Here is a 12150-nt window from a genome sequence, read left to right as displayed (position 1 = left end):
CAAAATAGACCAACTGACCCTGCCAGCAATTCCTAATCCCAGATCAATGCCTAATGGTCCTTTACTTAGAAAACAGATTGAAAGAGCAGCATTGGCTCAGATCTGCAACTTACTATAGATGCACACATGACGATTAGTAAAGTTTTAGTACCAGGCATATGTCACTCTATATATACACACCTACATGTACATGGAAGCAGCAATGTTTATATGGTCTGATATACAGATGTATGGTGTGGCTAAGTATACAATATTCCCCTCCCCCTATATTAATATATCTGCTTATAAATGGAACCTCTGTTATAACGACAACCTCATATCCATCCATTGACATACATATTTTTTTGTCTAAATATACATTCACAATGTACACACACATGCACAGAGACTTGAAGATATAATATGTGTAGCACTTTTATCTATAATATATTGTAATACTCCTACTGGTGTTTTTATTATAAACACATTTACATACTGTGACATATATGTGTTCACATAAAAAGAAGCATAAAGCTATATACACATACTCATAATCCATTTCAATAAGATGTATTTATTATGTACTATGACAAACATATATGTAATGTGAAATACATTCATGAATTGTTATATATCGATTATTTTAAAAAACAGTTTTTATTTCTTTTTTGTTTCAACTAAAATAAAATACATATATAAATGTACACATCTAGATTTAACTGAGTGTAAAGCTAAATATCACATAAACGTATATAACCATCATACTTATTAATATTGATCCCCCTATATATCTGCATCTATTTGTCCATGCATGCCATAATAGTTACATATTCAGACATACCCATGTAGCTTGCGTGCATACATAGACTATATATATACATTACATTCTTATCAAAATATTTTGTTATACACTTATCTTATAGTTACTTTTCCCTCTAATCATATTTACATACTCCGACGTATGTGTATTATCCTTGAAGGAGCAGAAACCTAATGCAGACGATCATCTACATTTATATTTTCTATATCCAATGACATACTGATGGATGTAATGTATAAACATAACTGTCCTGATATATATGTAATAGTTGAATTTGGTTTAATATCTAGTTTGTATTTTTCTAGTATACATAGACATAGAAAACATATCTATCTACCTATCTATCATATATACATACACATGTTCGCATATAAATGCAGATAACAGTGCCATCCCAATGCAATGTGTATACTACTATATTTACATGTATGTACATACCCATACCGATGTCTCTTATAGATAAACATCTATATATGTGTGTGTGTGTGTGCAAGGGTGAAAACTTTTATGTATATTGTTCACAAATATACACATGTATACGGACACACACACATAACACACACATACGGACCAATACACACATTCACATATATATATATATATACATATATTACCTACTGGCGGTCGCCAGTAGGTAGTTATAGTTAGGACCACGTTTCCATAGGAAATCCGCAACATTCTATTTTGAATAACTTTGGCGCCGGTCGACGAATCCTCGCGAATTTTTCAAAATAGGTGGGGCGCTACGCTCCGCTCCTACCCTGAAAGTCTTGGGGGGATTCGTCAAGCGGGGGCTGAGATAAAAGGGGGGTCCCAAAACGCGTTTTTCCCATGCATTTTTCCATAGGACCTTTAGACACAGCTACAGCCCGAACGGCTGAACAGAATTACTTGAAATTTGGCAGAGAGGTAGTCCTCAGGTCAAGGAAGTGCCTTTTGTAGGTTTGGTGTAAATCTGTTCAGTAGATTCTGAGAAAATAGCCTTTAAACCAATATATATATCTGAGCCAGCTTACGGTGCGCTTACGGTGCGCTTACCGTACGCGTACGGTGGCGTGCGCGAGCGCGATTCTGATTGGCTGTTAGATCTTAGTAAACATTCGAATCGGTCGAAACCAGGAAGCGGCGGCCGCCATTTTCTCTCTCGCTCTCTGAGTTGGGCAGCAAAAACGAAGCCCAAAAATGTGTAAAGAGGCAGTTTCTTGAGATCCTAACCACCCAGGATTGATATAGGGGTCCCCAAACAACCCCCAAGCCCAAAAAAAAAAATTTTTTTTTTTCGGAAATTCGCCGATTACGCTTACCGTATTACGCAGTTAGTGCCGTAATATATATAATAATATATATATAATATATATATATATATATATTACCTACTGGCGGTCACCAGTATTTAGAAGTAGGTAGTTACAGTTAGGAACCAGTTTCCATAGGGAAAGCGTTTTTTGATTTGCCAATAACTTTGGAGCCGTTTGACGAATCTTCGCGAAATGTTCTAAACTCATACACCACTCACTTCAGCTGCTGTGTCAAACATTTCGGGGTGATTAGTCAAGCGGGGGCTGAGAAAAGGGGGAGTCCCAAAACACGTTTTTTCCAATGTTAATTTCCATAGGAAACTTTAGACATGGCTACAGCCCGAACTGCTGAACGGAATTACACCAAATTTGGCAAAAGATAGCTCTTCATCCAGAAAGCACTCTTTTTGTTAAATGGTGCAATTCCTTTCAGTAGTTTCTGAGAAATGTAAACATTTCTCAGATATACAACTGTGGCCGCGAAGGATCCGCGAACCCTCCCGATCTCGTGCCTGAGATCTGATTGGCTGCCAACACTTCAAACCAAGAAGTGTTGGCAGCCATCTTGTGACTAGGTTGAACCGAGTCACTGGAAAAAACATGAAAAAAATGAAAAGGGGGCAGGGTAGAAACACACTGACCCCTAAGCCTGTTCAGGGGGTCCCACAGGGCCAAAAAAAAGCATTTTAAAAAAGAAAATTCTGTGGGATTCACAGAGGTTGTCAGAGGCTACACCCCCTTTCTCCACTACTCTGCAAATGTGTCTCCCGGCACACTACTAGTTGGGGGATAAAGTCCCCTTGGCTCCAGAGGGACCTTTGGGGCCAAGAAGCCCAGCTGATACCTCCTGTAAGTCTTACGCAGCAGAATTACTGAGAGCTGGTTGTAGGCCCAGCCCCCTTTCTCCACCACTCTGCACACTTGTCTGCTAGTTACAAAACCTTTCGAAATTTATAAAAAAACAAAGGTTACAGGGGCATTATAGTTAGCAAATAGAATTTAAAAAAACCTTAGAAATTCACACAAAAAAACAAAGGTTACAGGGACGTTATAGTTAGCAAATAGAAAAACCTTAGAAAATCACATTTTATTTTTTTTAAACTCAGTCACGCAACCACTAAGTCATCTATACAGTGACTCATGCACCCACTGATTTACCAATACACCTTGGTATATATATTTAACACTCATAAACTTTTTTAAAACAGTCACTGGATGATGTCATCATTGATGTCATTTGAGATGTCATGAGTGATGTCTTTGACCATGTGTCAAGACTTCCAGAACCATAGCCAGCATTAGATCAGTGCCAGCAAAAACTCAACGGTCATTAAAGCAGGGCTCCAAATATCCATGTTGGCGAAGGCAGCATAGAGTCACCACGTTGTTCCTGCGGCGCTGTGTACAGAACCTGAAGAAGCGAGTATCCCAACATGGCCGCCGAAGGGGATTACAAACAGCGAGGAGTGAGCGCTCTAGTCTTCGAGAGCGCGCGAGCAGCTGTGGAGATGAAGCGCACAGCCGCTCTGGAATCTGCGCACTTCAACTGACCTCTTCACCGGAGTCACAGCGTGGCTCTGAGTGAAGTTCTTGTTCTAGGGGATTCCTGTCAGCGCTTCTGTTTTGGTTGTTCTTATCGCATGCGCAACGTGGGATTCTGGCAAGTGACTTTAATTGAAGAATTCGTAGTATGTATTTAGTTGGTGCCACTTCACGAAATTCTAGTAGTTATCGCTGGTATCAGAATTGGGGTCAGTACTCCTTCACAGTTCAGTCAGTTCAATAGGACTATATTAGTTACTCATAGCTAGGTTTTAAGTCATTTAGTGTCTACTTCAAAGTTCATTCCTTGAGTCGGGACTTACTCCATTACAATTCCTCAAGAGTGTTGTCAGACCATTCTCCATTATTCCTTCGCTTGACTCTTGTGAGGATAAACAGAACATTGCCTGTCATCAATCACCTCCAGGGGCTTGTACAGATTATACTGAGGGTAAGAGACTTCGTCTGTTATTTTCCAATTAATTCACAGCAATTGTCCAGAGTGTTTCTTGAATTCTTTTTCAGAGGTAGTGGGCATAGGAATCAGTGTCGACTCCAGTGTTACTTGAAGCTTCTGACAGATTGAAGTGCCAACCTTTCACTCGAGTCGACATGGCTGAGGGATTTGATATGAACTCCTTGGCGGGAATCCTAGAAGGGTTACAGGCCCAACTTACACGTTCCACAGAAGAGAATAGAGTCCTGAGGGATGAGGTAAAAAGGTCCCAACAAGAAACTCGTCACGTTCAACAGAAATTAGAGGAACTCTTAGCGGGAACAACTCCTTTACCTAGCTTCAACTCCTCTCAGAACTCTGGTGCAGAAGTGGCCACGCAAGTAATTCATTCAGTGGCACCTATTGTCCCCTTAGCCAACCCAGAACGCTTTAGCGGGGACCCCCATAAGGCCCAGATTTTCCTGACCCAATGTTCTCTACATTTCTTGTGCAGATCAGTTGTGTTCAAAGAGGATCAAGCCAAGGTCGCATTCATGTTGTCTTACTTGAGCGGCGACGCCGCAGCCTGGTCTATGCCGTTGGTCTCTCGAAACGACGCAGCTTTGTACGATTTCAATCGTTTCAAGAAAGAATTTCTACGAATATTCGACAGAAGAACGGCCAATCAAGCCACCGACAACGAACTCCTAGACCTTAAGCAAGGCAATCGAGAATTGGTAGCATATATAGCTCAGTTCAACAAACTAATCGTCGAGACAGATTGGCCCGACAGTAAACGTGCGGCGATATTCTATCGTGGTCTCAAAGATGAAATAAAAGATGCATTGGCGCAGATCCCGAAACGTCCTCAGGAAATCTCAGAACTTATTGATTTAGTTCTTCAAATCGAGCATCGATTGTTTGAAAGAAGGTCAGAAAAGAAGCGAGACTACAAGTCGTTTGTGCCACGCCTAGACCGTATGAGACCCGAACCCTCAAAACCTGATACGGGTACCGGAGAGGAACCAATGCAAATAGGTTCCATCAGGGGCCCTCTCTCTCAAGAAGAAAAAGATAAAAGGCGAGCAAATCAGTTGTGTTTGTATTGTGGTACCTCGGGACATTTTGTGAGGGAGTGTCCGAAGAGAAACAAGAGTAACCAGGGGTTAAAAGATCGATCCCACCAGTAACAGGAGTTGCCCTGGTGGGATGTTCCGAACAGTCAACTCATGAACCTCAGCAACTGATTAACACATTGCAGTCAGCGGCCCCCCATCTTACAGTATTTTTTACAGTCAAATTCGGAACCCAGAATTTGGAAGAAGTCTCAGTCATGATTGATTCGGGGGCCACTGGGAACTTCTGTGACCTGAAATATGCGCAAGAAATGGGCATAAAGGCGATCAAGAAGAAGAATCTCGAAGTCGTAAAGGCAGTCGACGGCTCCAATTTGACTTCAGGACCCATAGTAGAAGAAACAGAGACCTTAGAATTGGAAGGGTTGCAGGGTCATCGAGAATTTATTAGATTTAACCTCATAGACGCACCCCAGTTCCAGCTGATTTTAGGGTTACCATGGTTGACCACGCATAACCCGATTATTGATTGGGAGAGGAGAACAGTCAAGATGAACTCGGAATTTTGTCAGAGGAATTGTTTTACTAAGAACTCAGAAGAGTGCGAGGGATCGCCGGCTACAGAGTTGGCCAAGTTGTCGCTCCACATCTGCACTGTTAGCGCAGTGGAAATACCAAAAGAATACCAAGATTTGGCGAGTGTGTTCGACAAAAGGAATGCTGAGAAATTACCACCACACAGAAGCTATGATTGCAAGATCGAATTGGAAGCCGGTGCCAACCTGCCCTGCAGTCGAGTTTACGCACTCACTGAAAAGGAGAACATCTACCTCAAAGAGTATTTGGAAGAGTTTACCAGGATGGGATTCATAAGGCCATCACAGTCTCCAGTTTCGTCTCCGCTTTTCTTCCGGCCAAAGAAGGATGGGACTCTCCGCACGTGTATCGATTACAGAGCCTTGAACCAAGTTACAGTGAAAAATCGGTACCCATTGCCACTAATCAATCAACTATTGGATCAAGTCAAAGGAGCAAAGATTTACACCAAGCTTGACCTGCGTGGAGCTTACCATTTGGTGAGAGTGGCCGAGGGTGATGAATGGAAAACAGCCTTTCGGACCAAGTATGGGTTGTTTGAGTATCAAGTGATGCCTTATGGGTTGAGCAATGCCCCAGCAGCATTTCAAAACTTCGTTAATGATGTTCTGAGAGAATTCTTGGACCGAGTGGCTGTCGTCTATATTGATGACATATTGATTTTTTCCGACAACATGGAAGATCATGTCAAGCATGTGCGAGCTATACTCCAGAAGCTTTTGGATAACCACTTGTACCTGAAATTGGAGAAGTGTTCTTTTCATGCCGAGAAGGTGGAGTTCTTGGGATTCATGTTGTCCGCAGCTGGGGTCGAGATGGATAATTCAAAGGTCCGTGCCATTCAGGAGTGGTCATCGCCAGGAAGTGTGAAGGAAATCCAAAGTTTTATTGGTTTTGCCAATTTTTACCGGAGGTTCATTCCTAATTTCTCGTCTAAGGTCACTCCCATCACTCACCTGCTAAAGAAGGGACAAAAATTTGTGTGGACTGCAACTGCAGAACAAGCCTTCCAGGACTTGAAGACGGCCTTCATTAACGCCCCCATTCTAATGCACCCTGATCCGGAACAAGCCTTTTTCGTTGAAACTGATGCATCAGACTTCGCAACCGGAGGAATTTTGTCACAGAGGAACAAAACGACGGGACAACTGCATCCGGTGGCCTACCGGTCCAGGAAGCTGTCGGACACGGATCGCAATTACTCCATCGCCGACAAGGAATTACTGGCTGTTCGAGAAGCATTCCAAGATTGGCGACACTACTTACTGGGGGCCAAGCATACTGTCACTGTGTTTACAGACCATCGCAACCTCCAATTCCTAAAGTCTGCTAAAACACTTTCGCCACGTCAATTGAGATGGTCCTTGTACTTCTCAGAATTTGACTTCGTGATCACGTACAAACCAGGTGCGAAAAACGGGAAGGCCGATGCTCTTTCGCGCATGAACCCAGCAGCCGAAGAGAAACCTTCAGTCGAAGAACCCATAGTTCCATTGAAACAAATAATCGGAGCCATGCAAATGAAAGAATTCGATGAACAAATTCAGCAAGTCTGCTCAGAAGAGGGCCGAGGCAGATGGTAAAAGAAACCTTGTCGAAGGACTCCCATATCATGAAGGCAAGCTATATCTTCCAACCAGAAAACTCCAAGAAGAGGCTTTGAGAGGTTGTCACGATGATCGGATGGCAGGCCACAAAGGGGTCAAGAAGACCGAAGAACTGGTCCGGCGACACTTTTGGTGGCCAGATCTGGCAGCCCAAGTAAGACAATATGTTTCGACCTGTGAAATCTGCATCAAAGGGAAGCCCAGTCGTCAGGCCCCGCAAGGGTTATTGCAACCCTTACCTAACGCACCCTACCCCTGGCACACCGTGACATTAGATTTAATAGTGGATCTGCCCTCTAGTCAAGGTAACACAGTGATTTTGGTGGTGGTGGACTCATTTTCCAAAATGGGACATTTCATTCCTTTCGAGACTGTACCCACAGCTTCGCAATTAGTACAGACATTCAACCAACACATCATTCGGGCACACGGAATTCCACAAGTAATCATTTCAGATAGGGGGTCACAGTTCATGTCGAAATTTTGGAAGACCTTTATGCACAACTTAGGCATAGACGCACGTTATTCAACTAGTTATCACCCCGAGACAGACGGTCAGACCGAGAGGTTGAACCAGGAACTAGAACAATATTTACGCCTCTATCTGTTAGAGCAGGATGTTGAATGGTCCGAATTACTGTGGACTGCAGAATTCGCATACAATAACGCAACTCATGATTCCACAGGGTTCACTCCATTTTACTTGAACACAGGCAGACATCCAGCTATCACACTGGGGAAACAGATTGGGGAGGTCCCTGCCGTGGCTAGAGTAATGGAAGAGCTACAGAGCTCTTACAAAAGAGCTTTGAGCAATTTAATCAAGGCCAAACAATCCTATAAAAAGCAGGCAGACAAAAAGAGAAGACAAGGCCCACAGTTTAAAAAAGGTGACCAGGTGTGGCTATCCACAAGACATTTGAGATTAAAGGGTAATCGGAAGTTTCAGCCTAGATTCATAGGGCCATTTAAAATTCAGAAGATCATAAATCCTGTAGTGGCGAAGTTACAATTACCAAAGTCATTGAAAATTCATCCGACCTTCCATGTTTCCCTTCTGAAGAAAAGTCCAGACAAGGTCAGGTTTAAAAACTCTCCACCCGCCATAGTGGTAGAATCGAGCGAAGAATACGAAGTCAGCAGAATCTTAGATTCCAAGGTGGCGAGAAACAAACTGTATTACTTGATAGAGTGGAAGGGGTACGGACCTGAGGAGAGGTCGTGGGAACCAGCAGTCCATGTAAATGCCCCACGACTAGTTGAAGCCTTTCATCAGGCACACCCCAACAAGCCCGCTGTGGAAGGACCATTCTTGAAAGGGGGTACTGTCAAGACTTCCAGAACCATAGCCAGCATTAGATCAGTGCCAGCAAAAACTCAACGGTCATTAAAGCAGGGCTCCAAATATCCATGTTGGCGAAGGCAGCATAGAGTCACCACGTTGTTCCTGCGGCGCTGTGTACAGAACCTGAAGAAGCGAGTATCCCAACATGGCCGCCGAAGGGGATTACAAACAGCGAGGAGTGAGCGCTCTAGTCTTCGAGAGCGCGCGAGCAGCTGTGGAGATGAAGCGCACAGCCGCTCTGGAATCTGCGCACTTCAACTGACCTCTTCACCGGAGTCACAGCGTGGCTCTGAGTGAAGTTCTTGTTCTAGGGGATTCCTGTCAGCGCTTCTGTTTTGGTTGTTCTTATCGCATGCGCAACGTGGGATTCTGGCAAGTGACTTTAATTGAAGAATTCGTAGTATGTATTTAGTTGGTGCCACTTCACGAAATTCTAGTAGTTATCGCTGGTATCAGAATTGGGGTCAGTACTCCTTCACAGTTCAGTCAGTTCAATAGGACTATATTAGTTACTCATAGCTAGGTTTTAAGTCATTTAGTGTCTACTTCAAAGTTCATTCCTTGAGTCGGGACTTACTCCATTACAATTCCTCAAGAGTGTTGTCAGACCATTCTCCATTATTCCTTCGCTTGACTCTTGTGAGGATAAACAGAACATTGCCTGTCATCAATCACCTCCAGGGGCTTGTACAGATTATACTGAGGGTAAGAGACTTCGTCTGTTATTTTCCAATTAATTCACAGCAATTGTCCAGAGTGTTTCTTGAATTCTTTTTCAGAGGTAGTGGGCATAGGAATCAGTGTCGACTCCAGTGTTACTTGAAGCTTCTGACACCATGTCATGAGTGATGCAATATGTGAGGTCATAAGCAGTGCATTGCGGGGGCGTGAGTTATAGTTAACTCAGCTAACTATAACGGCTGAATTTCTGTTTTATTATGAGTAAAATCTGACCCTAACTATAATGTCCCTGTAACCTTTGTTTTTTTTTGTGAAAAAAAAATATATATATGTGTATGTATATACACACATGTATATATATATATATATATATATATATATATATATATATATATATATATATATATATACACACACACACACATACATATAGCAGGGGTTTTAATGTTTTCTACATAATGTTGTGCTACACTGTACACTGTTGTGTTGCAAGTATATTGGTCATGTAAGGAAGAGCCAACTCTTTGTGTCATAGAAATTAGGTTCGCCCTGTCCACTATTGAGTGTACAATCATGAAGAACACATTGCTAAACTGCAAATCGTGAAGCATGCTCGTATTGTTTAAAAGTCGCCTGCTCTGTTTTGGGCCTGCGCTGGCATGGTGCCCTGGTATGCACAAGGAGACAGTAGCTCTCATCAGCCCACAAGACCAGCCAGGGCAGCTGCTCGAAGAACACCACTGTTTACAGGACCGCTCTGGAAACTATGGTGAATGTGAGCAGAAATGTCATAAATTAAATAAAGAGACATCTGTAATCTGATATGTTAAATAAAAGGAACTTCAAATTCCTGGGACGCAAATAGGTGGTAAGAGGGCCAGCTATAAGTGGCTTGGCTGCTGCATGCATCTAAATAATGTTGTGCATTGTAGTAAATTGTATTGGGATTTCTTTTTAATTTCTCCTACAACTGTGCTCCCCATGGATTACAGACACAGACTCTATGCTTTGAAAATGTAGTGAGCTATATAAAGCGGGTAAGATCAACCAGAAGTAGATTACAATGCTTCTACATTGCAAATTAACAACCGTGTTAGGGCTTCATATATTAGTCTCATTGATGTTAGGTAGGTGACAGTAGTTTTGGCATGTACAGATTACGCAGTACTTAATTTGTAGGCGGTGGGTATCAGTACTTCTTTTTCAAGAGAGGAACTTTATTTTCTTCATCAGGCTTTAACCTAGAGCAAGAGAAAGCCAAGAAGAAAAGAGAGAATGAGGCAGAGTAAAATAGGAAAATAGGTGTTCAAGCTTAGTATGGCTGTAAAAATGTCACTGGATACAAATGTGTTTTGAAAAAATATTGTGATGACAAGAACATCGTAGAACAGAATATCACAGGTAATAATATTGTTTTCTTAGGGATTTAATGCCTGATTACAACTTTGGTGGTCTGGCTCCCAGACCGCCAAAGTCGACGTCTTGCCAGCCTGCCAGATTACGAGTTTCCTCGTTGTCTGGCAGGCAGGCAGTGCAGTGGTCCCATTCCGGTGCCTATTGAAAAGGCACTGCAATGGGAGCACCTAAGACCGTTCCTACACAGCATGGATTGTGCAGTCTTTGCAGTGAAGGTAAGGGGGTGCATGCAGACAGGGGGGCACAACATGTGCCCCTGTGTATGCATCCCCATGCACAGGGGCAACAGGGGGCACTGTTTCCCCACCGCCAGAGTCTGCCATGAAAAGGCTGGTGGTGGGAAACTCGTAATATGCTCCTAATACCCCAAACTGGCGCTAGAACGCTAGGGATCCATGATCCCTGACGGTCCCAAAACTGTCTGACTGTCATACTCATAATACGGCGGTCGGATCACTGATGTGGCGGTGCCCAACCGCCACCACACCTTCACCACGGGTTCGGGGTCCAAATTCATAATCAGGCCCTTATTATTTTTTACTTTTTTTATTGTTGTTTACAATATTATTTTGTATTTATTTTTTAATGTTAATTACTTTTCTGTAAGTATTTTTTTAATTATTTTCATTTTTTAGTAGGCATTATCTTTTCCTTTATTAATGTATTTAAGGACTTTTTTTAATTTTATTTTCATTTTCTATTTATAGGTGGGTTGTTGAACAACTAGGGGAATCCACAAGTCTGACTCCCACTTGTCCCCAAACAACTACAGGTTAATAGCCTTACTGGACAATGAGGTGAAGCATTTTGCGAGTACTCATCTCGAAGAACTGAGCTCTTGGGCTTACCCGAAAGGGCTGATTCCAAAAAATCAAAATGGCTTCATCACAAACTCTGGCACCATGTCTAATTTACTGGCACTATCAATCCTTATCGACAAAGCATTTGTTTCATCCAAGGTGGTTTACTGTTGCTTTGTTGACTTCAAAGCTACCTTTGACCTGGTCCCAAGCGAAGCACTTTGCGGCAAGCTGACAAAATGGGGAATCCCGGTCAAACTCTTGGAGGCAATCGTCCAATTAAACACCAACACCTGGATACAAGTCAAGCTTGGCACTGGCTCACATCTGTCTCGAAAAATCATGACGACAAGGGGCATCAAACAGGGATGTGTGCTAGCTCCGCTGCTTTTCAATCTGTTCATCGCCGATCTTTCAGAGGAGCTAGATGCAATAAATAGCCATCCCCCTAAGATCCCCCTAAGATTGGCGGTGTTCAGTTGAGATGAGCTCGCCCTCTTCAGCCTCACGCAAGTTGGGCTGCAACGACTGTTAAACAAATTACATAGTTACA

The sequence above is a fragment of the Triturus cristatus genome, chromosome 11 (genome assembly GCF_964204655.1).
Source record: "Triturus cristatus chromosome 11, aTriCri1.1, whole genome shotgun sequence".
Taxonomy (NCBI): Eukaryota; Metazoa; Chordata; class Amphibia; order Caudata; family Salamandridae; genus Triturus; species Triturus cristatus.
The sequence above is the reverse complement of the archived record's forward strand: the minus strand, read 5'-3'. Positions refer to the sequence as shown.